Source organism: Saccopteryx leptura, chromosome 1 (assembly GCF_036850995.1).
Source record: "Saccopteryx leptura isolate mSacLep1 chromosome 1, mSacLep1_pri_phased_curated, whole genome shotgun sequence".
NCBI lineage: Eukaryota > Metazoa > Chordata > Mammalia > Chiroptera > Emballonuridae > Saccopteryx > Saccopteryx leptura.
This window is the reverse complement of record NC_089503.1, coordinates 32,918,500-32,946,349: the sequence shown is the minus strand read 5'-3', so window position 1 is coordinate 32,946,349 and position 27,850 is coordinate 32,918,500. Positions and strand designations below refer to the sequence as shown.

The 27,850-nt window shown below is 39.2% G+C and overlaps 1 non-coding gene and 1 pseudogene across 1 annotated transcript; one reads left to right on the top strand and one right to left on the bottom strand.

Moving 5' to 3' along the window:
- Nucleotides 1-27,850, bottom strand: part of LOC136387965 (large ribosomal subunit protein eL13-like) — a 96,847-nt pseudogene that overhangs the window by 50,537 nt on the left and 18,460 nt on the right.
- LOC136389800 (small nucleolar RNA SNORD44) lies at nt 20,052-20,112 on the top strand. The gene has a single exon (XR_010748372.1). It is a non-coding gene; the product is annotated as a small nucleolar RNA SNORD44 (small nucleolar RNA).

Below are 27,850 nucleotides of genomic sequence, written 5' to 3'. Positions count from 1 at the left end.
CAGGTGATAAAAAATGCTTGTTTTGATCCTGTTACTCTCAGACCTGAGCACTGGGCACCTCTTATTTGCACAACCGTCTGCTCAGGCAGAGCCCACACCAACAGCCCGGGCATGTCCCCGAGTAGCCCTAGATCTTCCGGGATCCCATTGGCCTGCTCTCTTGCCTGTCCGTAACTCTCTCTTGGAGGATGCACAGGCAGCTTCCTCCTTGCATTATTTAAGAGGTGATTTCCAGTAAGAAAAACAGTGGAAGGCTAAGTCTCCCTGTGATGCTGGATTTAAGATTTTCAAATTTAAAATCAAAATTGCTTTTTCTCCTTTACTTGTTTATTTATTTATTTGCCGAAATGCCAGTAAATGGGACCAGGGCTTTCCCAAACTGAAGCCACCGCTGTGAAAGTACAGGGCCTCATCCTCCATGATGGTCAGATTCTTTTCATAGCGTCTCCTGTGAGAAAATACCAGATTTAGGCCGGTCGGCAATCATTTGTGTCAAAAGCAAAGTTAGCCTTGTAAATGATGGATCAATTTTTGATTTGATTGACTCTTGTATTCCTTCAACACCTACCGTAAGGATGAGCAAGAAACCGTCTTGAGCCTTAGAAGAATAGTCATGAACCAGCAGATTTGACATTCTCTATATATTTTATATGATATCTGAAAGAGGAACCCTTCACTGTCAGCCTCATGGTGTCAGAAACTGCACCAATAGATATTAGTTTTATCAGAAAAATAAGTAGTTCCCTCGGTGAAAAACTAATCCTAATTTCTGCAGCATTAACATTTTCTTTTCTCCTTAAATTTACAGGACTTCCATATCTATTTCCTCCTCCACCCCTCTTCTTCAGATACTTGTCACCCTCTCTTCCAGGGTATCAGAGTGTGTAGTTACACAGTTAGTGTCAGTCTTAGGATGCTCTCTGTCTTTGCTGTATTGGAATGCAGAAGGAAGAAACCACATATCTCTCTTTCTAGCATTTTCTCCCTGTGGATTGAGCTTTATTTGCAATATCCCCCTGTCTCTCAATGATGCCTTCAAAGGGTGGAGGAGAGACCTAATCTGAGGGTGTGTTTCAATAAACCAGTCCCTTTCTTCCCTTTTTCTTCTGGGGAACCCCCTTGCTATAGAGGGCATGAGCTTAATGGGAAAGGCCCTGTTTCTTTCTGTGGGAGCAAAAGTTTTCCAGAACTTTAGATTGAGTAGACGTCACCTAATTTGGAAGTTTAGTTTTGAGAAGCCCACTCACCAACAAGTATAAGCTACATTCTCAAAATTCAGCTTTCTCATTTATAAGGGTGATATTTGGGGGCCTATCTTCTTTACTATTCTGTCTTATTTCTCAATATATTCGAAACTTGGGTAGGGAAGAGTTATGGTGTTACTTATGGGACTCTGTCAAGACCCAACCAATAGATATGCCCTATGCCTTTCATTGAAAGTGGCTATTGCTATTTAACTTGAGAAAGTCACATGTTATTTATTTAACAGATATGTTTGCTGAGTGTCAATCTGTGCCCAGCATTATGCCTGGTCCTAGGGACACAAGGATAAGATTCCTTCCCTGAAATAGTATATGCCCCACTAGGAGGAACCCCATGAACACAGAATTGACTTTACTGTGATGTTTGTTATAACAACAAAAGTTTGTACAAAGTGTGAGGGAAACTTTAAAAGTCTAAAACAAACAAACAAACAGAAAAAAAACCTCATGTCATTGTAAAATAGCAAGGCTAGGGATTTATATACACTCCCAACACTTAGAGAAACTCGAGAGGCAAGGTTTCCACTCTATAATTTTCTTCTTCCCAACTCATAATCTCATATTCTTTTTTCTCCTTTTCATAGCATGACAAGTAAGATATTGGGCTCAGCATTCTCAACTCCACAGTTGGTCCTATTGAGGTTCTAATCCTGGCTCTGCCTCTTCATGGGCTTTGGGTGTTTTAACATTGTCTATGACTTTGTTTTGTCCTCTGGAAAATAGAAATTAAATAGAACCCATGTTTTGAGATGGCTGGCTGGGATAAATATGATAATCCATATAATTGCTCAGCTTGATACCAGATATCAAGTATCATTAAATATCCATATAAATAATTATTATCATCTTACTGTTCACTCAACATTAATTCAACAAGTGTTTCTTGAGCACATTTTATATGGCAGGCACAGTTGTAGGGTCTGGGACTCCTCAGTGAATACAATGGAGTGAATGAATGTAACAGAGTTTTCCTTTTCCCATAGGAGTCTACTCCTTCCCAGTGTTTAACTCTAGGAGACCTTTTTTTCTTTTAAAGCATCTTCATTCCTGAGGTTTGTAGGTAAGTTTAGGCAGAGTAGTAGGCATGAACTTGGAAGTTATATAAGTAAATTCTAATGACAGGTGGCTAATTTTCACTTGGGGAAACTTCGATCTGGGAAATGTACACCCCATATACTCTTTGATCCTTTGAGGATAAGTCTTGTAATCGTATTTTCCAAATAATATATCAAGACTATTGCCTGTCAGTGATGAGAACACAAGCCAACCACAGCCACACGCTTTCCTGTTCGACATTAATGTTACTTTTTTCTTCTACTGTCTTCTACAACGAGATTGCATTACTCAAGAAAACTTTTGCCTAGTAAGTTAAAAGTTCCAAAGAATAACTCCTTTTACTTTCAGAAAATTCTCCAAAACATAGTTAAAGCTGCTTACTTTTTCAATTGATAGCATTAAATATATAATTATTTAATTTCTTTGAAACCCTTGCCTTAAAATCATTACACTGTAACGATTACAATTGTTACAAGTCCTAAAGTATTATGTCATGATCTTTGCCCAATCACATCAAAAAACCCACCTTAAACCAGACCCCAAACCTCATACATACCCCAGCTTTGCACTTGTACCTTGAGACATTACTTTATCTCTGCTGAGGTAATGATCTCTCACAATAGTAAGCAATAAATTGTTTTGCTGATCAATAGGTTATTTGGGTGATATTTTATAATAAAATGGAAAATACAATCTGTCTTTGTAGTCATGACTTTATCTTCATTTTTTCTAACTGTGTTACTTTGGGGAAATACTTTCATTTTTGTTAGCCTGGGTTTCCTAAGGGACATGATAAGAACAGAATTAATTTATAGGAGCGTTGTGAAGATTCAATGAAATAAGGCATGCCAAGTTCATTCAGCTCTGAGTGGTGGCAAGCACTAAATAATAGTGAGGAAACAAACCCTCATGATGTGTGAGCCCTACACTCCGCCTTGGGGTTTGGTAGCATGGTTGGAAGAGCAGACTTTACACTGTGACTACAAGAGGCTCACGAACACGTTGCACTTTGGGGTGTACTGCTTGCTTCTCTAAGTGGAAACTAAATTCAATACTGGCGGAGTTCAATGTTTGAACATTCCTTCCGATCTTTTCCAAGCATTTCCCAGCTCAGCAAATCTGGCCAGAGTGGCAAAATCTTAAGGAGATAAATTTCCAGGAGAAATAAGCAGAGGAACCATTTTGACATGACAAAGCTGTTCATACTGGTAAAGGAATGGATTGCCAACATTTAACTTAACACTTGATCCCAGACAGACAGGCTCCGGAGGCAGTGTTGGGATCTCTCAGCGGCCTGGGAGCTGATTCTGTGACTTGATGAGAACAGGCATTTGCATCTCTGGACGGAAGGAAATGAATCTTTAACTGAAAAAACATCACCAGTTGTGGGGGCTTTACCCCTGACTCTGAAGGGGAGAAATACATAGACAACAACAATTTTGATTCTTTTTGTCATTCAGAACTTTAGAACTTGGTTGGGATTTCATAGTCTTCAGTGAGGTAGACTCCCCCACTAAGTCTGTTTTGATTGTATGGCAATTTATTGGATTAATTTATCATTGAACATGTATTTGTTGTACACCAATGTCATATGAAGTGAGTTACCCATCAATAGGCATTAGGCTATGTAGGATAAATACATAAAATTAGCAGAATTTATTGTGTTCAAGTTTAGGAAATGTCATTCCTGGGTGGGCAGAACAACACCTGGACAGGAGGGGGTAACCTGGGGAAACAAAACCCTTAGTGATGTTTTTAAGTGTATAGCATTTCCAGTTTATTCTGACCCAACAAAATAAGACAAAAAAACTTTACAGTATTTCTTCACTATGCCACACCAGATCAGAGGAGGATAACTATGAATGTACAGCTATCTGAACTTCATTTGATTGCTCTGTTATTACATGTTGTCAGACAAGTTGCAGCTAAATCAGAGTCCTAATGCATGACACCAACATGTGACAAAGGCCTGATTATGGCAAAGTCAGGCCAGCTGTATTTTCTTGTTAGAATTACAAATAGTCTAGGACATGTCTATGCTATGGAGATTAGATTTCGGGATACTTGATTTTGTTCTTGCCGACCACCAAATTGGAGTCATTTTTCCTGGTAGAAAGGTCTATAGTACAGAGGACTAGAAGGAGCCAGGAAGGCTTAGCTCATGCCATCTTCATGGTAATAAATTTTATATAATCCTTTGTTATACTAGACCAGTGGTTTCAAGTACAACATCGCCTGTAGTGTCTGCTTATAAGTATTGCCAAAATGATCACTGAAAACTGAATCAAACTTTTTTCCTAATGTCAAAGAATGAGCATGACTTGATTTTTTTTTTCTCTCAGAAATTTATCTGGTTGGCTTACCTGAATCTACTGATGTACTGTGTTGATTGTAGGTAGTAGCTAAGTTTGGGTTACACTTAAAAAAAAAAAAAACCCCAAAAAACTGGAGACAGAGACTGCTGGGCCTGGCAGGTGGTCCCGGGAAGCAGGGTTGAAAAAGCTGGCAGAGTGAGACAGGGAAGGAGGAAAAGCCAAATTCAGGGGAAGTCACCGAGGCAGCTGCTTGGGCAGCTGAGAGGTCTGAGAACTTCCTTCAGAACCAGCCACCTGCAGGGAGGAGGCGGGTGCATGCTCTTCCAACCACCACCTGCCTCCGCTGGTTGAGTATTATCCAAGGGCCATTCATTTTCTGCATTTCTAGGTGGTACGTCCAGTTGAATGCCTCCTCCTGCCTCCAAGAAGGCCCCCCAGGCAGAGCTAAACTCAGAGGATGTTAGCGGAGGGGATGTCTTGGCTCTCTGGAAATGATACGGTCCGGCTGCGGCTGAAATGCAGGGTGGGCCAAAGCGGTCTGAGGAAGGGCACCAAAGACATCTCCAGGAGGTCCCCGTGGACCTTCCTCCTCAGACATCTTATCTACCCTCTCTCCCCCAGTGCGAGCGTCAAGTCAAACCAGATCTTTTGAAAGAAATCATCCCCACCGGCCTCAGAGATACACCCCGTAGTCTCAGGAGCCAAGATGCAGGTACAAAGAGCGACTGTAAAGTGAACTTCTAGAGGCATGTATAATGCAACATGTCTGCATCAAGAAGCATTTTTATCACCTCAGCTTCTCTGACACATGGCCAGAAAAAAGAAGTCAGAGTCGGTCCATGTTGTAGAAGTATAAAATATATTTGTATCAGTTAGGTGACGGCCGCACAAGGAACTTTGGAGAACATCTTAATGAAGATTGAGCACGCCAGGCCAGCTTGCTTTCATTTTTCTGGGGGCAGTTTGATGGGGGCCACAGGCAACCCGGATGGGGGGGGGGCTGACTTTCTCCTCCTCCCTTCTCCACACGGAGGGCATCTGTATGTACTGGGACTCTTACTTCAGTTCTGAAGAAGTAGGTATTTCAGTGCTTACTTCAATGTTAGGAAGATCCACGACAGTGAAGAGATTTTTGCCCATAGAGCTCAATGCTAGCTACTCTCTGGAAGGGCACTTTGCGGTGTCAGAGGCATTGGAGGGTTCGGCTTATCTGAAGGCTCCTCTTTACTCCTTCATTCACATAAAAGCTTGAGCTTCTGCAAATGGTATCAAAGAATGCAGAGCCCAGGGGGGAAAAAAGATTGCATAGCAAATAATGACAATTCTGACACATCCAAGTCTTGTGAAGTCCTCCTCTGATCAACCTATTCCGAGACTGGTGGAAGAGGTGGCGTGACTCAGAGCCCAGAAGAGCCAAACAGAGAATTTTCAGACATATGTCTTCTGCATAGTGGCTCCAGTGTTATGACGTCAGAAATGGTCTGTAGGGAGTGGAGGAGAAACCAGGGGTAGAAAATCCCGCAAAATGATAAATGACCCCAGAGTTGATGGATTTTATTCCAGCATTCCCGTGGACCCCAAAGTAGCAATACTTTCACAAGCCCCGAACCGAAAGATGAAAACATGTTATCTTATCTTTCCCAGGATTTTTTTTTTCCTCCCTGTGAACATGATTGTAATTCTTACTGCTAGGACCCTCAACCTAGGCCAAACACAGTATGTGCCTGATCCCTGATAGGTGCTCAGTAAATATCTGTGGAAAGATTGGATAATATATTATGGTAGAGTATACAGGAGTAGGGAAAAAATAACATAGTTCTTGCCTAGGCTCTGTGACTAATAACTTCCCTCTCTCAACGTGTTTATCTGTAAAATGAAATATTAATTGAGCCCCTATAGTAAAGAAAGCCCACTGCTATGCAAGATATAGTAAAGGAATTTGAGGGCCAGAAGTAGTCTTTGTATTAAGAAAGGGTCGTACATTACTAGGAGAGACATTTATGAATAGTATGGTGACAAAGAGGTCAGACACTAGAGTCAGTGGGACTTCGGTTTAAAACTCAGGTCCCCTACTCATCAGTTACATGGAGATAATAACAGACCACTCCAATTGTGGTTGTGAAGATAAAGTAATGCATATGAGGCACACAGCACTGGAACATAGCATTTAATAATGCCAAGTTATTAATGCTATGCTTATTAATATAATGCTATGTTTATTCATGTTAATTATGAACAAGGGATTATAGTAAAAATCAGATGCAACATGTTAGATATTTTTCTGGAGTGATTAGACAAAATGAGAAGTTTTATATGGACTGACCCTGGAAATGGAGTAGGGTAGGGTGTTTGCAGGAGGCTTCCAAGTTGATTTTCATTAGGCTCATAAAGCGTGAGAAAGATTTTGGTGGGGAATATGGGGCAAGCCTTCTTAGAAGGGGAGGGGCAGGATTATGAATGTCAAGATAAAGTCTAAATGTCATTTAGACTTTCTGTCATGGAGAGAAGGTTGCTGTTACTGGAGATCCTAGGGAAACTTCACGAGTAGCAATTATACTGTAACAATTTTTTCTTCTTTTAGGAACAAATGGATTATTGCTGTTCTTATGTGTGTCAGATGCTAATAACTGTGTACCTAATTTAATTATTCCTCTTCTTCCTTCTGCCTTGCCACTACAGCTCTGTTCTGGTAAAGAGCATCAACATGCCCATTTAAAAGTGTTCACCTCCCCTGATCTTTTGCAGCTGGGCAAGTCTATAGGACTCTGTCCCAGCCAATGAGAGCCAAGCAAACTTCTATCGGAGGTGGGGAGGCTTCTGGGCAAGCAGTTTGAATCCTGACAAAATGAATCTGGCAAGTGACTTTTGCCCTCACTTCCTCCCAATCTTCCTCTGCTTCTGCACTGAGCACAGCAACGTTGTCAGGAGGAAGCGCCATCTTACACAATGAGAACAAAAACCGTACGCTATGGATAGTGGAATGAGATGCTAGAAGGAGCCTGAATTTGTGATGAGATCCTTGAAGGGCCATACAGGCACTAAGCTGCCTACTTCATACTTGTCAGTACAAGAGGAAAATAAAGTCCTATTTGGTTAAACTGCTGTAATCTGGTCTCTGTCATATGCAGTTGAATACCATCTTGACTGATACATTGAGCTAGACAGGCCTTGGTTTCTGCGTCTTTCCCTGTCTGTTATGCTTATAACTCCACTAAAGGAGAACGTGTAACATATTGCATTTCCCACTTAAAGTTTCTTTGTTTAGGCTCTTTTTAGTATGTGTATTTTCTTAAAAAGACGAAGGAATAATTAGTTTCCTTGAATCCAAAATATATGAAGCACATAAGTTAGAGAAGTTGTAATAAAATTTCACCCCAGGGACTGACAGCCTCTGAAAACCAAATCTAAACTCCTGGTCCCAAGGAAAGTGTTGAAAAGGGTTAAAAACACCCTCTCTTCTGCTGGGGAGGTCTCTCTAGAGTGACTCAGCTGTGAGCTGCACACAGAACCTCCACGTGTATTCTCCTCTGTTCCCCCAGCCACGTCCCTGTGAGCAATGCTGGCTAATGAAGATTCTCACCTCATATCAGTGGGATGAGTTACAAAAGGTGGTGCTTAGAATCACATCTGATAAAAAAAAAAAATAGATCTGAGAAACTCCTGGAGCTGTCTCAATCTCCTGGTTCGTATCGATGAGCTCAGATTCATGTCGATGGGAACAATAAAAATAGAGGAGAGGCACCTCTGTTCCAGCAGGTTCCAGAATAATAGACTATGTAGGAAAGCAGAATTATATCATCAAGGGTTACCAAATTTAAAAAGTTGCACCTCCTTCTGTAAGACATACCAGTTATCAGAGGCATTCTCAGCGCTGAGGTTTATTCCTGTTGCTGTTGTTTAATAAGACTAGCTAATACTTGAGTGCTCACTGTATTTCAGGTGCTGTGCTATTTACTTTGCATGGGTTATATTCTGTGAATTCACAATAAATATTATGAAAGCTACTATCATTAGCTCTCTTTTAATATGTGAGAACAATGAGGCTCAGAAACATGAATGCTTTCCCAAGTTCATGCTTTATCGTGAAATATTCTATGCCACTTGATTCTTGAATAGTTTAATTTGAATCCTGTGTTTTTATTCACATATATATACATTGTGAATGTTCTAATTGGGAGATCAAGACCTCCTGGTGAATTTGAAAGCTTTGCTGACCCATGTTCAGAGCATTTGCCAAAGTTCCACTTGCTGTCATTTCTTTTTCAAAGATCCCAGTAACAATCTTGGCCTACATTCCTAATTGGGGTAAAGAAGGAGAAGGTTCTGGTCTTCTTCCCAGGCTCTTCTCTAGTCAATCATTTATTCCTTCATTAATTATTGATCAGTCCCCTAATATGTGCTAGATTAAGTCTGCATGGGGAAACAGAGAGGCACATTGGTAACTGCCATGAAGTATTGAAGACGCAACATCAAGGAAACGGTCGGTTCAACTAGAGAGGGTAGCTGGGTGACCCAAGAGCTCACCTTTTTTAGATAAATATAGATTGAAAGCCATCCCTGCAGATGATTTTATATCTTACTTTTCCAGTGAAGCTCCTCATATTTGGGTCAGTTTTCTCTCTTGGCTGGATGTGGCCACCTTAGTCTTCTAAATACTAGAACCCCAAAGTTTCAAAAATGCAACAGAATCTTCTTTGAAAAGCCACCTAGCATATCGAGAGATGCAATAATGGCCGTTCAAAATATGGGAGTATTAATGTTCATTCTACTAAAATTGTATAATTTTACCAATATAGCCGAGAAATATTGGTTGATAAAACATGCATTGTTGTACATTTGGATGAAATCATTTGTAGGACATCACTCATTCTTTAATTTTAAAAGTTGGTGAGTGCCTCCTGTGTGCCACACCACATGACACAGTGCTGATGATACAGAGAATCATGGGACCGAGTCCCTGATGTCTAAGAGAGCACAGTCCACTGGGAAGGCAGCCTACCCAAATAATTTTAATAACCTATTTTAGGTTTTATAATAAGTTGTGTTGAGTGTTTTTGATTATTTCCATCTTAGAAAGATGAAGAAATTCTTCTGTAAAATTGTCAGTTCGACTAGCCTTTGAAACGTGGAGTTTCTAGAGTTCACCAGATTGAGCAAGGTGAGCGGGGTGAGGGAAGGAGCCTTGTACACAGATAGAAGAGCACCACCAGGGGTTTTCTGGGAAGAAAAAGGCTTGGGAATATCAAGTGCAGGGCCAAGTAGTGGGGTTGAGATAGATGGGCAAGTTGAGGATTTCTTTGCAGCAACATCAAATTTCCTTTTCCCTCTGCTTCTTTCCCACAACTGCCTAAATCTTTAATGACCAAAATGTTTGTGCTTTCATAATTTCAGGAAACCAAACAAAGGCAATTTATCACAGCAAACCCACAATTGACAGCACTCCCTAAAATTATTTGTTTTTAACATCTCTGTCCTTTTTTTTTTTTTTTTTTTTAGTAGCACGTTGGCCTTACCGGGAAAGCGGACACCCTGACCTTGGGACACCTCAGCAAGACTGACTCACACCACCGAGAAGGAAGTGTCTACCTCAGTGCAGACCTAGCATTTTAAATTAAAAAAAAATTTAAATACTTAATCTTTGTTTTCCTGGATATTTGGCATAGATTTCTTTCTTCCAGGAGAGCTAAAGATCCTGCCAGGCTTGAACTTTCTAGCCTCAATTATTTGTTAAGTTAGAAAAGTGGGGAGGAAAATCATGATAGGTGTGTGTGTATGTGTGTGTGTGACAGAGACAGAGAGAGTGAGACAGAGAGAAGGACAGATAGGGACAGACAGACAGGAAGGGAGAGGGATGAGTGAGAAGCATCAGTTCTTCACTGTAGCACCTTAGTTCTTCACTGATTGCTTTCTCATATGTGCCTTGACCCGGGGGCTACAGCAGAGCCATTGACTCCTTGCTGAAGCCAGCAACCTTGGGCTTCCAGCCAGTGACTTTTGGACTCAAGCCAGCAACCATGGGGTCATGTCTATGATCCCACGCTCAAGCCAGTGACCATGGGATCACATGTATAATCCCACATTCAAGCCAGCAACCCTGTGCTCAAGCTGATGAGCCCACACTCAAGCTGGATGAGCCCATGCTCAAGCCAGCGACCCTCGGGTTTCAAACCTGGGACCTCTGAGTCTCAGTCTGATGCTCTATCCACTGCATCACCGCCTGGTCAAGCCATGACAGACTTATTTTTTTATTTATGGTAACTTATAAAAATTAATTCAACTTAGTGTTCAGATAAAGTGTGGACACCATTAGATTAAAAATGACTTATTTTTAAGGAGACTATGGGAAAATTTAAAAGATAGTTTTGAGGTAGATCATCTCCCTCTCTTTCTCTTTCCCTTTTATTTCTCTCTCTCTGTCTCTTGGCTCCTCACTCATTCTCCATTCTTCTCTCTTCATTTCTTTAATGCACCTGTACACATACACTTGTATACACATGTTGAATCTTAGTTCAGTGAAACTTCACTGAAATAGTAAGCTTGGCAATTGGTGTGTTCTAGAAAAGTAAGTTTTCTCGCTAATAGTCAGTTCTTCATACCCATGAACTTTTATACAAAGTCTAACTACTTTCAATGAAAATGTTTCTAAAGTATTTGGCATACTTCTTTGCCTTTGTAAAGAATAAAAATAAATATAATTAAACCTTTCTGATTACACTACTACCTAAATTATTATTTTCAGGTAATCCTTAAACTCTCAATTTCAGTTTTCTTATTCATTTCATTTTCTGCAATAACTACAGCGTTCTCGGAACCCTAAATCTCCACTCTACGTTCCTTTAAGAGTGGATCCAAAATTCCCATCCTCAACTGCTATTTGCTGCCCCCTGCTGGCACCTGATGACAGTACCTTGCTACTTCTGCTGGGGCAGGGGGCAGGGTACCTTCCTTAACCCTTTGAGGGCTGCATGAATCCCTCATATTCAGATTTTGTATTAGCTCTCTCTACAGAAGAGAAAATAAATTCTGAGATGTTTAAGTTAAATGACATTACATTAATCTCTAACGAAATGCCAAAGTGGATTATTAAATGTGTAGTAGTGAGCACTTAAAAAGAACTTCTGGTCATGTGGAGTGAGTGGGATCACTTAATGCAAATGAACCTTATTAACTCCTCCTTCTTTCAAGTTAGAATTGCTGTCCTGGGTTAGTGAAATGCTGCACGTGTTGATCATATTGGTTTTGCAAGGACTTTAGACTGTGTTGAATCTTCATAACAGTATTTCCTTTTCTTCATAGAGCTTTCTCGCTGCAGCAGCAATTTACTCTTTAAACCGTGCAAAAACAGAAAAATGTCAGCCAGGGGACTGAGCAGTAGTATCAATATTTGGTTGAACAAATATGAGGACAAAGATGGAATTTTATTTTTTAAAAATTTTGTCTCTCTAAGCAATCAATGAACAACTAGGGCACCGCAAAGAAGAACTGATGCTTCTCATCTCTCTCCCTTCCTGTCTTTCCCTATCTGTCCCTCTCTCTGACTCTGTCACAAAAATAATTTGTCTTTCTAACACACACACACACACACACACACACACACACACACACACACACACACCAGTATATAGTATATGCTAAAAACTTACTGAATTTTAGTAACTAGCACGATGTTGTTGGACAGGACACATTTCTGTTAATCTCCTAAATAATGAACTGGTTAAATCAGGTCTGTGAGTCTCTTAGACACTCGGAAACTTACTGTACAAAGGTACAGTCTTCTCCGATGTTACTGAATGAGGCCGAGCTAGTTGTGTCGATGGTAACTGGTCTCAGGTTTGAGTGATATTTTCTTTAGAGGTTGTTTTTTTTTCTTTGGGTTTTGTCTGATTGTCCATTTTTTGATAATTTTGTTATTTCTGGTTCCCATGCAGTTGATGGGCTGTTAGCTCTCTAGTCTCTCTACTTTAGTACCAATCACCTCTCTCCCACCTCTTATTTGCTGATAGCACTCCATTTCTCTGTCTGGGAAGCCAACACCAAAGCTTATTTTTCATAGTACCACACAAATCATTTAAAATCCTAAAGCCCTTGGACCTTTTATGGCGATCTGAGATGGGCTCCAGTTTCCCCTGTGGCAGAGAGCCCGTGGCCTTAGTGAGAAGGATTTTTCTTCCTCTTCTGTGCCCACCCCCTCTCAGCTTCTGCTTTGAGGCTGTGTTTCAGAGAGATGACATTCCATAAATTTTTAAATAAGCGGGATGCATTATTGTATAATCACTGATAGGCCACCTCTGTACTTCTATTTAGAGCATAATCTGGCTGCATATGGTGACTAATTTGTGACTAGATCAGTGCATAAATCAGTAAAAAATAGTTAACAAGAATTCCCCCTCACTATGTGCAACGCTACTCATCAGGGAGAAACAAAGGGGTAAAAACAAGAGTCCCCAGCCCCAGGAAGACATTACAAAATTAGTGACAGTGAAGTTAAATTCATAATATAAACATTGGAAGCCACAGGGTAGAGTGTGCTTCTCAGTCAAGTGCCTCGTTCAGAAATTTAGTCCCTTGAGTCCAGATGCTGCCATGGATCTCGTTGGGCAGGAGGCTTTCTGTGCAGGCTACTGGGTAGGCAGCTTCTGAGACACAGCATGGCCATCTTTTTAGCAGAGATGTGTTCACTGTTTCTTCAGAGACAGGTTTTAGCTGCCATCTTGTTCCCTCTCTTTGCTGAGAGTGCTTAATCCCTAGCCCCCTCCCTTTTGCTCTAAGAAGCTTCGGTCTTTCCATCTGTAGCTTAGTGCTTGCCTCACCTCCCAGAATGGTGGGCCTGTTTGGAAGATGTAGATGCATTTCTTCTGATGGATTACGAGTAGACTCCCCCAGCCCACGGCTCCTCCAGGAGTTGCAACATGGTGATTTTCAGGTTCAGCTTCCAGAACACAGACCGGGCATGGGAAAAAGAACATGGACTCCACGTCAGATAAACCTGGCACTGAATCGCTCTCTACCACTTCTGGGCTGTGGTAGTCACTTGCCAATTTTCTTAAACTTTCTAAGATTTAATTTCTTCACCTGTCAATACAGGATCACAGGGAGCTATGACTTCATGAAAATGAATCTGGCAGCAGTACACATGGTAAACTACATGGGCAAAAGGAATGGCTAAGCAAGAGAAACTATGGGTTACACACCAGTTCACTCTAGAGTCTGAAAACAGTGATAAAGGTGTAAGCTAGGATATGGACTGAATGCTTTAACATAATGATAGGTATTTGAAATAAAAACTGGCCTAAAAAATCCAGGATATGTGGTTGCTGTCAATAAAAGAAAGAAATGTAATCTAGGGTTTCTTATTGAAAGTATTAATGGGAAAGAGCAGCAATGATATGGTTTTGAAATACTTTATGAGGTGAGGATTTTGTCTATCTTATCATTTTAATACCCTCTATGTACAAGGTATGGTTCCTTATCAATAGTCGTTTGATGAATGAAAATATTTCACATCCTGGCATTCCCACATCTTAGCTCAGTGACGTCTAGAGGATAAATGGAGGCTATGGCATTTGGCTGGTATCTGGTGCTAGTTATGCCAGAGGCAGAATGCAGTATGGCCTGTGGCTTTACTATACAGCGTGTTTGGAAGACTAGACTTTGGAGTCCAAGAGCCCTGAGTTATAATCCTAAATCTCTTATTTATTATCAGTGATACTGAATAAGTTGTTTTACTGCCCTGAGCCACAGTTTCAAAGTCTATAAAATAGGTATAATATCATTAACTTAAAAGGTATTGTAAAGATTATTTATAATGTATATAAAGTGGTTAACCTACTGCCTAGCACACAGAAGCTAAACAATCTATTTGTTATTTTTATTGTCATTGTTAGTGCTATTATACCTGATTCTCCCTAGCCACTTAACAGCTGTCCACTTTTGTTGATAAGCTGAACTATATTAAAGACTCCAGCTCAGTGAAAAGCTCATGCAGCAGGTCAAATACCTGGATTTGGAGAACCAGCCTTATTAATAAAGTCTACATCTCGGGACTTAGCATAGCCTACCTCTGCCCTTTGCTAGACTTCCCTTTTATCCTCTTATCAAGACAACTAAGGAGTGACAGACTTGGCTTTCTATTGATATGGGGAGTTAACAGGCTACTGGGCCAGATGGCTGTCTCCTCTACATTTCTTCCATCCAAAACCTCAGTCTCCCAAGATGCTCTAGGTAGAGTAGTTGCCTTTGCTCTCAGGGTATGTTGTGTATGCCTGCTTCCTGTACTGGTATTCACTAGAAATACTATAAAAAGGGCATGACTCTAATGAGATTTTATTTGTAGAACTCTTCTTCCAATAGCTTATGAATTAAGTAAGCTTAGGGCTAACCTGGAAACAATCATCATAACTCATCATCCCTAACTCCATTCCCTTGAAATCCTCATCACTGCTCCCCATACTGTCACCACACATACTATGATTTTCCTGTAGGAGCAATTGTCTGCATTCCAACAGCCAACAGAGCAATGGTTTCTGGACCACATAGTTGGGATGTTATGAAAGGCAGCATGACATGGAAGACCAGTTCTGGGGATCTTGGCTGTGTGTCGAGCTCTGCCTCTCACTTGCTTTATAACAGTGGACCAGTCAGAGCCTCCTCTGGGACTCAGTTTGCTCATCTGTAGAATGCAGGGTTTGGACTGAAGCCTCTTACAACTCAAAAGGCCTCTGATTCAGCAAAACCCTTATTATTGTAGCTATTAGAAAAGGGTTGTTATGGTGGCCACTGTGTTCTTGGCCTGTCACAGGGCTCATTTCTTCCTTGTCCCCTCATGTCCCTGGGGCATTTTGGCACAGGACGAGTCACTCTGTTGTTGTGGCCAGCCTCCGGAAATGGACTGCCATCCTCTTTCCTGGCATAGGGAGGAAGGAGTGTGACTTTTTATATCCCCTCCTATTGATTAATGACATCTACTAAATAAGAATTATGATTACTTTGGTCTCATCAAGCCACCTCTCTGAATACAAATCCTTTGTGTTACTGCAACCTCAGGATGAGTCTGACCTCAGAAAGGCTTTGGGAACACTTCAGAAAACATCTCTCTCTACCCCTGAAAGATTCACAACTATTGTTTTTCTCTTCTGACTCATCTTTGAATCAGTAAATTAAATATGTATAACTTGTGAAGATTTCATTTTTATTAAAGCAAGGTGCTTTGCTGAGCAAAGTCAGGAGTTACAAGTATTCAGTTCTCCTTTCTTCCTACTCAATGATCTCATTTCCTTTAGTTTTCAGGGCTCTCAGAGAGCTGCTGCTCCTCTCCATTTCTCTGTGGCTCTGGCTCTTCCCTGGAATGTGGAGAAGTTGAAAATGAGTTGATGACCCTCTATCTACTCTTTCAGGGGGACTGGCAAGACTTGAGGACCCAGGAGATGTTTCTCAAGTAAGTGCTGGCCATTATGACTTTTGGGAGATTGTATCTTCCTTTGGAATTGGGGAAGAGTCATATTTTTTCATTATGTTGTTTGTGACATGTTCTGGAATACTGTTTCTTGATGATCCTCTCTTCTGGAATGTTCTTATCCTACCTCTGACTCCCATATACCATTTTACTGATTTCTAACTCCCTTTCTGTTATTTTTTCAAAGGAAACTAGTTTACTTCATTACCTAAAGCCTTTCTGCCTATATTATTTTTTTCTAACATGAATGTCTATACAACTTACTATCTTCCTTCTCTTTTCAATAATTTATTTGGATAATATATCAGGTTTTTAACAGTTTTTCCCTAATATGTAGTCTTGTCTTCTCAAAGAGATTGGAGGTTTCTTGAGGGCAAGAGACCACATGGTGCTAAATCAATAAAACCTATTTATTGAGCACTTTTTATGGCATATATTATCATTTGTTTCTATTTGTGGTACTGTACTTAGCATAAATTTTAGGTGTTACCAAAGTTCTTTGTTACCAACTAATTTCATAACATATGACATCATCCGAAAAAATATAACTCTTATCTGTGAACCCATCGAGGTAGTGAAGATTGCAACATTTTAATGCTATGACTTAGACTGAATTCTTAGCGCTCTTCATCCATTTTAGTTCTACTCAGTTTTCCAAGCATGCATCAAGTGCTGACTAAATGTCAGCCACTATCTCTGGTACCAAAATACCAAGGAGATCATTAGGTTTCCTGAGCTCAAGTAATATTACTCTGTCTTGAGCAAGTCATTTAACATTCAGGCCTATTTTCTCACCAAACAATGGAAACAATAACTCTATCTTGAAAAATATTCAAAACTTTTTTAAAACTGAAAAGTGCAGCATAACTTTTTGTCTTTCTTAACTCAAGAGGGATGCCTTATGAAAAGGGATCTTTTCTTGAATATAGGAGCCTTCCTTCTCTTTATTTATGTTGCTTTTACTTTCAGGGTAGGAGACACCTATACAAATTGTGTTTTATTTTGTTTGTTTTTTGACAGAGAGAGAGTCAGAGAGAGGGGCAGATAGGAACCAACAGACGAAGGGAGAGAGATGAGAAGCATCAATTCTTTGTTGGGGCATCTTAGCTGTTTGTTGATTGCTTGTTCATTGATTACTTTCTCATATGTATCTTGACCAGGGGTGGGGTGAGTGGGGGCTACAGCAGAGCGAGTGACTCCTTGCTCAAGCCAGCATCCATAAGGTCATGTCTATGATCCCACGGTTAAGCCAATGACCCCACTCTCAAGCCAGAGACCTCAGGGTTTCTAACCTGGGTCCTCTGTGTCCCAGTCCGACTCTCTATCCACTGTGCAACCACCACCTGGTCAGGCTCAACTGGTAGATTTCTGTACCTACAACAAAAAGTATGAATGACAATGAGTTGCTAGTTTGACAACCTCTAGTTTTTCTCCTTAATTTTTATTTATTTCCAGCAGGCCATTTAGAACTTCTGATTTTTTTTATTTATTTCTTTTTCTTGCTATTTTTCCCCCTTCTCTCAAACCACTGTTACCACCATAGTCAAATCCTTATAGCTTATATATGTTCATTTACTGAACAAATATTTGTTAAGTTCTTAATATAGTCACTGCTCTAGACACCAAGATATAGGAGCTGACAAAACTGACCTAAACCTCTTTTCACTAAGCTTACTTTCTAGTATAAAGTCAGAAAACACATAAAATAAATAACTAAAACACAAAGAGTTTACTGGCAGATTATGAGTCACAGAGGAAAATAAAGCTAGAATGTCAAGTAAGGAATGCCACGGGTGATGGCTACATGTTTTGAGTAGAATAAAAAAAGGAGAGAGGTAATAAGTGCAAAAATAATTCTTGCATAAAGACTTAAAAAGGTGAGGGACAAGCCATGTGGATATCTCATGGAAGAACATTCCAGGGAGAGTAAACTCTGAAGTGAGAATGAGTAAGGTAGAGAAGAAGCTGGGGATGCAAGGACAGGGGCCAAGCAAGCAGGGGCCTGAAGACCCTTATAAGGAATTTGAGTTTTATGCCAAGTGAGATATACAGCCATCAGAGCATTTTGAGAAGAGAAAAGACATGGCTTCACTTATATTTGAGCAGAATTACTTTTTCTGCTGTGCTAAGATAGACTCTGAAGGGCAGGTGGAGGAGTAAGGAAACCAGTTGGGAGACTATTGCAGTAATCCATGTGAGAGATGACAGTGGACCAAAGAGTGGTAGAGGTTGTAGGAAGGGTCAAAGTCCTGCATATATTTTGAAGGTAGAACCAAGAGAATTTGCTGATGTACTAGACATGTGGTATGAGAAAGATGTGCATTCAATGATGACTACAAAGTTTTGGCCTAAACAGCTGGAAAAATGGAAGTGCCAATTTGGAAGAGGAGTATGCTGAGTCACTTAAATTTGAGTATTTCTAACAACATGGAGTTCAAGGATGAGTTTCAGGTGGAGGAGTTAAGTTTGGAGGCATACGCGTATAGTTAGTATCAAAAGCCATGGGACTGAATGAAAAAATCAGGAGAGTTCATGTAGACAGAAAAATGAAGAGGCACAAAGGCTGAGCCTCAAGGCTTTCTTAGCTCAAGATTGGAAAGATGGGAAGAACCAGCAACCCAGAACAGCCTGTGAGGTGGGAACATTACAGAAAACCATAGTGTCCCATAAGCCAAGTGAAGAACTTGTATTAAGGAAGGATCACATGCTGCAAATGTCAAATGCTGCAAAATAAGATAAGGAATATTGAAATTCTAATTCCTTGGCTAGAATCCTGATTTTTCTACTCCAATTCTTTAAAAACCATTAGATTTTGCTTCCTAAAACATGGTTTTTATCATGTGCTACTCAAACCAACTCCCACTGGACTCAATTATTATAAACAAAAGCCCAAATGCCTTCACTTATTCTTTAAGGCCTTAGCCCTTGTCACTGTCTAGTAGGAAATGGCTCATCTTTTGGAAGTTCCTGCACCTCTCATGTTTTTTTCTCACTTTGCATGTTTGCTTTGACTGTCCCATTCCTCCCTAACAACCCCGATCCTCTCTCTTCCCTGTTCAGCTGAAAACCCTCACTGTAAAAGGCCTTGAGGTTCTCTCCTTTCCCTGAATTCCCACACTCCTTTACGACCCCATTCACAGTGGCACTTGTACTGTCCCATGATTTTCCAACAGTCCCCAGACAGGCATGTCATCGTCTTTATGAGATTAAGTCCCTTTAGAGTAGGAGCCGTGCTTTAAACCCCATAGCATTTGTAGGTCCCTGAAAAACCAAGTCTCTAGGATTATACACTCAATGAAAATGAATCAATGGAAATGAGAACAGTAATGGAAAGCTGTCTTTACCTGTTTGACTGGCCCAAGATCTTCTTTCCTTTATTTCACATCAGTGGTATTATTTCTTGAACTAAAATATCTTGCAGGAAATCTTGGTTTATAATGAGGATCAATATAGAGCTGCCATGGTTGAAGGTGGAGAGTAGGAGCTCAGAACTTTGCCACCTGTCTGTCCTTTTCCTCTAGTCACCCTTCCCTTTCCCTTAGGGCAGCCTCAGGGGCACTTCCATGAAACATAAGGTTACAGAGGAAGAACTTTAGATTTAGAGGCAGTTCATATTAGAAGTAAATAACAAAACTAGTGTCTGTGTTCCCAAATATTGTACTTTGTTTATATTGAGTAAAGTGGATGAATGAATAAATGAATGCGCTAATAACTGAATTAAAAAAAGAGAGAGGCAGTAGATATTCATTTATCAGGGACAGTAAACTAGCTTTTTTCATGACTTTATCTCAACAAGAAAGAACAAGCGCAATTCCCATTGTATGGATGAAACTGGGGGTGGGGAGTTTGATTGCCTCAAGGATAAGAGATGCAGAATAAAATTCAAACCTGCCTTCAAAACTTGAGTGCTGAGACTTACAATCTTCGTGCTATGTCAGATTCCTTCTGCAGTAGAAATAGAAACTAACTAGAAATAAGGAAAATGCTGACTGAATGTGAAGGTCCTAATTATTAGCCCTACCTGATTTCAGGAAGCAAAAAAAGGAAATAAGGAAATATATTCAGAGAATATTTTTGAATTTACACACCAAAGACCCATACAGTTCCCATTTCTTCTAGTATATTTCTCTCCTCTCTCTATCTTCTCTCTCTCTGTCTGTGTTTACTAGTTACAATGTCAGTACAAGACAACTGTGAAAATATTACTTATCAAAGAGCTACAGTCACAGGCCAGAGTTTTTGCATTGCAGGACTGATTTCTGTTGAAAACATATTTCATAAACTTAAAAAATATATATATATTGAGTGGGGACAAAACATAACATCACTGTCATGTTTAATTTATCCTGGAAACACAGTCTTTCAGCCAGAAGACTTTTATACATCCTGTGTAAGATGGGAGAGATATCCAACTAGTGTCAGTAGTGTTAAATTAGGTCAGGCTACAAGCATTACTTTGGAAGGGTTTTGGGGATACAGTCATCCATCGCCATATTGCGATTCACTTTTCACAGTCTCACTGTATCACAGAATTTTACAATGTATATATCTAATTTTACATTGTGAATTTTTTGTTATATCGTGGGATTTTACAGTACATAGGCATTTTTATATATTTATTATTTTAATTATTTTTGCAGTAAAATAAGCATTTTCTAGCCTAAAAAATTGCCTTCAGAAGAGCTGTAATGCTCTTCTTGGTTGTGCAGTACATTAATCTCATCATCATCAACTTCATCGTCATCTCCTTCATCATCATCAGTACTGCACAGCTAATTCATCATCATCATCTTCATCATTCAAGTTGTAGTATATTCACTGGTGAGTACCCATATAGAATTTTATATGTTGTTAAAATTACGTAGGTTTAAGAGTGTAGAAAGTGTTTAAGAGCATAGGAAGTGTTCATAAGAGTGTGGGGAGGGTTTATAAAGCCTTAAAATATATATAAATAATAAAATAAATATAAGGTCACTACTTCGTGGATTTTTGCCCACCTCGGGGGGTTCTGGAACCTAACCGCCATGATAGATGAGGGACCACTGTATTTAGTGCACATTTGTTGAACATTTTATGCCACACCACATTTTTTGTAGCCCAGTTTGTATTTGTCTAGAAATGCTATAGACTATTAAAAATTAAGTGAAATGCCTTCTTGAGTGTAATATAAATTACATCCCTTTTGGGAGCTTTGTAAGTGCTAATTTTAAGAAGTTCTAGAGTCTAAGTTCTGTATATTATGGAAAGTGAATATTCAGATATGTGGAAAGAATAATTATGTCATAACTAGGTAATGTTTTCAGTTTCATAACTTGCATATACATATCCTGTCTTATTTGATTTTCACCAAAATCCTGTATTATAGTTGACAGTATACCCCACTTTAAAAGTTGAGGAGTTTGGGGATCACAAGAATTATCCAAGGTCATAAACTGCTATCAGTTCTGATGCTGGTTGAAGTGGGGTTCATGTACAGTGCCATATAAAAAGCATTTATTTGGACCTACACTTGGAGAAGGTTAGGTTTTTACAGTAAGATTTATTTGGAGTTGAAATAGAAGGTTGCTTATATCTAATTTCTCTCTGCCTTGCTAAGGAAAAAGTCCAGTCGTGTCTTCATAAATCCCAGTGTAAAAACCGAAGTGCAGATATTCTGCATGTGGTTTAGCCCCATCAAAGCTCTGTCCAGTCCAGGCACTGCTCAAAGCCTGTACTTGAAAAATTACTCAGTGGTCAGGGGCAAGGGGCTACCAGGCCATGCAGAATGGCTGCTACTTGAAGAATCTGCAAAAGAATGAGCTGGACAAGCTTATTTCTAAGCAGGAAGAGAGAAAAAGCTTTGCTAAGCCTATGTTTACATTTTTGGTCTGGGAAAAACTAGCTTTCCTTAAACTAACCAATCAGTTTCTTTAAAATATTATGGGCTTATACTGGTTCTTCCTACTAACCAATTAAACCCTTTTTCTGGGTTAGACTGACAAGTGTCTATGGTCACCCTTCTGACTTCCACTACACCTATCATGAAGTAGAAGCACAGAAATACCTTCCCCCCGTAGTTTGCATATAAATTGGTTGTACCCTGGAGGCTCAAAAAAAATCTTTTCTTAACAGGCTTGGAACCAAGGGTTCAATGGCACAATGGACTCTGAGGGCACAATGAGTTAATTAGCCTGTGAATATTTTAGGCTTCTAGCAAATTAAGCTAAATAGGATGTTGCAGCTTCTTACTGAAGCAGGCTGTCCAAGTTTTATAAAATGTAATATCCAAATCCCTTTGCTTTCTTTCCCCATCAGTATCAGTATCTAGTTACCTGCCTACATTAACAGAACCTCAAGCTTATGTTCTACACGTGGTGGGAAAAGTATGTTTCTTTGTTATATTATTATATCCCATTTATTATATTATTTATCAAGATGAAAATGCATGTTTTTCTCTTCCCAGGCAAAAATTCCTCAGGTTGTTCAACCTTAGTATTTTTTCATTAGCATCTATTACTGAAGTAGTAAAATTCATGGATGCTTCTGCCCTGTATTGGTAGAGAACTGATAAGCAAAACAGTGTATTCTTTGTAGCAATCTGTGGTTGACAAAGTACATTTATTTACAGCATCATATATAATCTCCCCAACAATCCTGAGAAGCAAAGTGGTCAGGTTCCCTTGAGCAGCTTTTATAGATGAGCTCATTAAGTGACCGGGTAAAAGTCACATAATCACTGATTGTAATAGAAGAGACATAAACCAGATTTAGATGTCAAGTTTAGAAATCCTAGATGTGAAGTGCAGAATACATTATTTGGCTTATGGTAAGTGCTCAATACCTGATAGTTGCATTTTGTTATTAGTTTCATTGTTATTCTCTGCATTAAACTGATTTGTAAGTATACCTCTCCTTGGCCAGGTTGGCTGAGGTATACAACCCAGTCAGTGTGCTATTCTTTAATCCGCCTGGTAAACCACTCAGCTGCAAACAATCAAACAGTGTGTGGAAGCTGAAAGCTGAACTTGAGTAGACAATTATTAAGTGGTTTATTGGGAAACTTTTCAGGCAGAAGTGGACTTTATTTTACAATGTGGTGAACTGGGTAGATATTTTATGCCTCTAGCCACGATGGCTGTTCAGTTTTATTAATTTTCTCAAGGTTGCAGGGGTGGGGCAATGATGCCACCACGAGCACTAAAAATCAATGAACCTTCGGGTTGCTATAAAATAGAAGATGCAGTCATATTTAGGTGATCTCAGACAAACTTTGAGTTGAGTAATCAGGAAGTTATTTAGGATTGTGCCTTCAGGAAAAAAGGATATTCATCTTTGTTTAATCCAGAACTCTCAGAACTCAGCAGAAGCTATAATAACTGTCATTTACTGTGTATTTACCATGACCAAAATTACTGTGTTAGGTAAATTATACATAGGAAGCCCAGACATATATCCAGGTGTGCCTGAGAGAGTCCAAATAGCATCTACCTGATCTTGCACAAATATTAATATTGTCATCTTTCACTCTCAAAAGTGTCTGAGAAGAACAAAAAGATAAAAAGATAGAAAGATGGATATACGTGTGATTAAATCATTTAGAAAAAAATGTTACTATGTAGTCTAAGTAGTAGATTCATATGTTGGTAGAATAATTTACTTTTCAAATGTTGGAAAAAAATGTCCTCATTTGGATGACAAATTATATAGTAACCACATATGCAGATGATGTTGTTTAATACCTAAATTACTCTGTAAGTTAGATACAGTTATCTGCATCTTAGAGATGACAAATTAGAATCTTTAAGAGGTTAAGAAAGTGGCCCATAATGCACACCTACCAAATGGGAGGGACCCCTCAGCACTGCACCTTCAGAACCCATGCAGTTGGAAACAATGCTATACTTTTCGTAAATATGTAATTGCAGTAAATACATATTTTTAAAAAATGCTATTTAAATTTGATGGAATTAGTGTTTCCCAGAATGCATTTTAAGAAACGCCACCATAGAGTAAAGGTGTTGGGGGTGGGGTGAAAATCATATTTATTTATCCTTTTGCTTCCTTTTATTGGTTAACTTTTTGTTGAACACTTTATATACATATATATCTATATATGTACATATACACTGTATATGCATATACACTATACATGTCAAACAGTTTACTCACAAATTATATTATTAATAGATATTAATATCTTTATTTTATAGTGAAGAAATGAACTCTAGGAGTTATTAAGTAACTTATCTATGGTCACAAATCTTATAAGGTTCCAGGCTGGAATTAAATGCAGGAATATCTGTCCTCATCACCTCTCAATTCCTTTTTCTTAAAAACTTTTCCACTCTGCCTTTGTCATGACCTTAACCTAAAATGGGAATACATATCTATGAAGAAAGGCCCTAAAGACTATGGACAAATATTAATTTAAATATTAATCAACAGTACCATTAGAATAATTTATAAAACTTCTCTTACTCATACAATATTTTTAGAGAACAAAGAGAGTCAAAATTAATCATCTTTTAAATTGCATCCACAGTTTCTGATGCTCCACTTATCTACATCTTCTAGCCATTATTAAGTCAGCACTTATTAAATGAGGGGATTGAAAATTAATTACTCCTATTTCCTCTTCTTAGGAAAGACAGAGAAATTATACTTCCTGATTTTCTACTCTATGATCTTCTCCATTGTAGTTTCTTATCTGTGAAATGGGCATAGTATTGTATAATAGTAATAGTACCAACTTTATTGAGTGGTAGTGTGGAAATCAAATAATAGATGCATAGTGCTTAGGATATTGATTGCCTCATGTTAAGATGACATCCATCCATACATTTATTTATTCAATGAACAGTTATTTGGCATGCACTATGTATGCCAAGGATAGATCTGTGAACAGAATAGATCAAGGTCCTGCCTTCATGAAGCTTATGTTTTGCTGAGGAAATCAGGCAATACATGGATGAAAAAGTAAATAAATAATAGGTGATACATTAGTCAGGACCATGTAGGTCAGGGGTCCCCAAACTACGGTTCGCGGGCCGCATGCGGCCCCCTGAGGCCATTTATCCGGCCCCCGCCGCACTTCCAGAAGGGGCATCTCTATCATTGGTGGTCAATGAGAGGAGCATAGTTCCCATTGAAATACTGGTCAGTTTGTTGATTTAAATTTACTTGTTCTTTATTTTAAATATTGTATTTGTTCCCATTTTGTTTTTTTACTTTAAAATAAGGTATGTGCAGTGTGCATAGGGATTTGTTCATAGTTTTTTTTATAGTCCGGCCCTTCAACAGTCTGAGGGACAGTGAACTGGCCCCCTGTGTAAAAAGTTTGGGGACCCCTGATGTAGGTTGTGCTACAGTAAAAAATAATCCCCAATCTCAATGGATTAACTCAATAAAAGTTTATATCTCACTCATGCTACATGTCTAAAGCAAGCTAGCAGAGGGGTCTGCAATTCACAGTCCCATAGAGATTCAGGATTGAGGGAACCCTTGGTGGAGGAAGGGGTGCTTTTTTATACAGGCAGTCAGGGAAGTCCTCAATGATAGAGTGACATTTAAATGAAGGAATGATGGAATTAAGGGGGCAGGTCTTGTAGTTCTCTGGGAGAACAGTTTTCTAGTCCAAGAAGGTAGCCAGGGTAAATGCTCTGAGACAGGGATGGTCTTGACAAGTTTGCAAAGTAGCAAAAAATCTGGCCGATTGAAATGGAAGGGGCAGGGGAGAGAGTGAGGGAGAGAAGGTCAAAGAGATAGCAGGAAGCCAGGTCAGGTAGAGAGAGCCATGGGGGTCAATGTGAAGACTTTTGCTTTAGAGCTGAATAGGATTGGCATTTTGAGAAAAGATGTCATCTGGTGCACACGTTAATAGGGTCACTCCCGCTGCTTTGTGGAGAAGGGGGCTTCTGAATAATCCAGGTGCTAAAGGAGCTGGCTTGGATCACACTGATAATTGTGGAGGTGAGATGAAGTGACAGGGTAGATATCTTTTGAAAGCAGAGTTAAGAGGATTTGCTCACTGCCCAGATGTGGGGTGCTAAAGAAAGAGAGAAGGGTAATGTCGATGTTTTTAATGTGAGAAACTATAGGATGAAGGTGTAATTTACAAAGAGGTGAACACTGTGAGAGGTGAGCTCATAAAATGTTGTTGTAGGTATCATTATTCTTTAGCTTTATAGCAGCTCTCCTAAGAACATTTTACTAGCCTCATTTTAGAAAACACAGAGCTGATGCTCAGTAACGTTAAGTGGTGTAACCAGGGAAGTAGCTCCAGATCATTTAGTTTCTAACTTCAAGAGAGATATGATACACTGGTAATTACAAAGCATATTTCTTCTATTCTCTGGTTTGGTGCTTAACTAGGCTCTGATATATTTTTAAGTGTTGTAACATGAAGGCTAAATTACTTTAGTACTGAGTAAAAACCCAATGTAGAATTTTAAATGGGTTGGTTTAAAATCACTAAAGAAGAACTTGAAGCACCAGTCAAGTGTACCATTAATATAGAATCACTACCACTACCACCTACATAAAATGTAAAAATTACAAGTAAACCTGGATAATGTATATCTACATGCCTGGTCAGGGCATGCAGCCAGAACAGTGGAATGGATTGCAGTTTAATTTTAATACTGAAACCCAATATTAAGAGATCTACATCTCTATATCATATATATCATAATTATATAAAATACATATGTATATGATAAATCCTGCTCACAAAATTTAAGGGATATTTCAAAATAAATATGAATCTATAAAATATCCCCTAATTTTTTAAGACCTATTGTTTTCAACTTGTTAAAGGATCCTGAACACATGTGATTTTTGTTAAGTTATGGAGGAACTTGTAGCTTCTTAGTGCTGCCTTTAGTCCGACATTTACAGCTTTGATGATCGGAACTGCTCCTTCCTCTCCAGCTTTGTCCCAATGCCACTTCTGCTCCTCTGGTCTTAGACATTCTTATTCTAGGATTTCCCATTTTGGTTTATAACTTTATGGACTCACAAATACTCTTTCCCTAAAATGCTTTTCTCCCCAACCTCCATTAACTTCAGTGAAGACCTGTTCATCCTTCAAGACTCAGACAAGGGCCATCTCTGTTAAAAAGCCTTCCAAGACTATTTCTCCAAAGAGGGTCTGGCGTCTCTTCTCTCTGTTCTCACAGCACCTTTAGGATACTTAACTCAGCACTCAGCATGCTGTGCTGTAATTAGTTATTTATTTTCTATCATTCTCACTAATCTATAAGCTTTTTGAGGTCAGTTTATCCTAACTGCCTCCATATTCTAGGCACCTACGCTAAGTGTTCACCACATATAAGGAACCCAATAAATATATATAAAAAATGAATGGGTATATGAAGTTTTTTGAGTAAAAGTCCTCACTGACAGTATCCATAGATGTTAAAATAGAAAGTTTAGGAAAGAAATAGCAAGTGCATTTCATCTCTTTTGCCAAATCTGGTCAGTTGATAGTATCAGCCTAGAGTGTCAGTTACAAAAGAGATATTCTGAGACTTTTATTTCTTGTTGGTTGGAAGAGAAGGGCATGGTTAATATGATGCCTGTGATGTGTTTGGGAGAGAGAAAGGATGTTTTCCACTTTAAGTTATTTGACTTCTCTGGGCTAGAAAGAATATTGGGCTAAATTTTTGTAACTTTAAGAACTTGTATAGAAAGTTTATTTTATAATTAAATTCCTAAAATCAACTTATTTATATACAGGGTTGCTACTGTGATTCAGCTGAGGACTGATTGCTATTTTCATTGCTAAG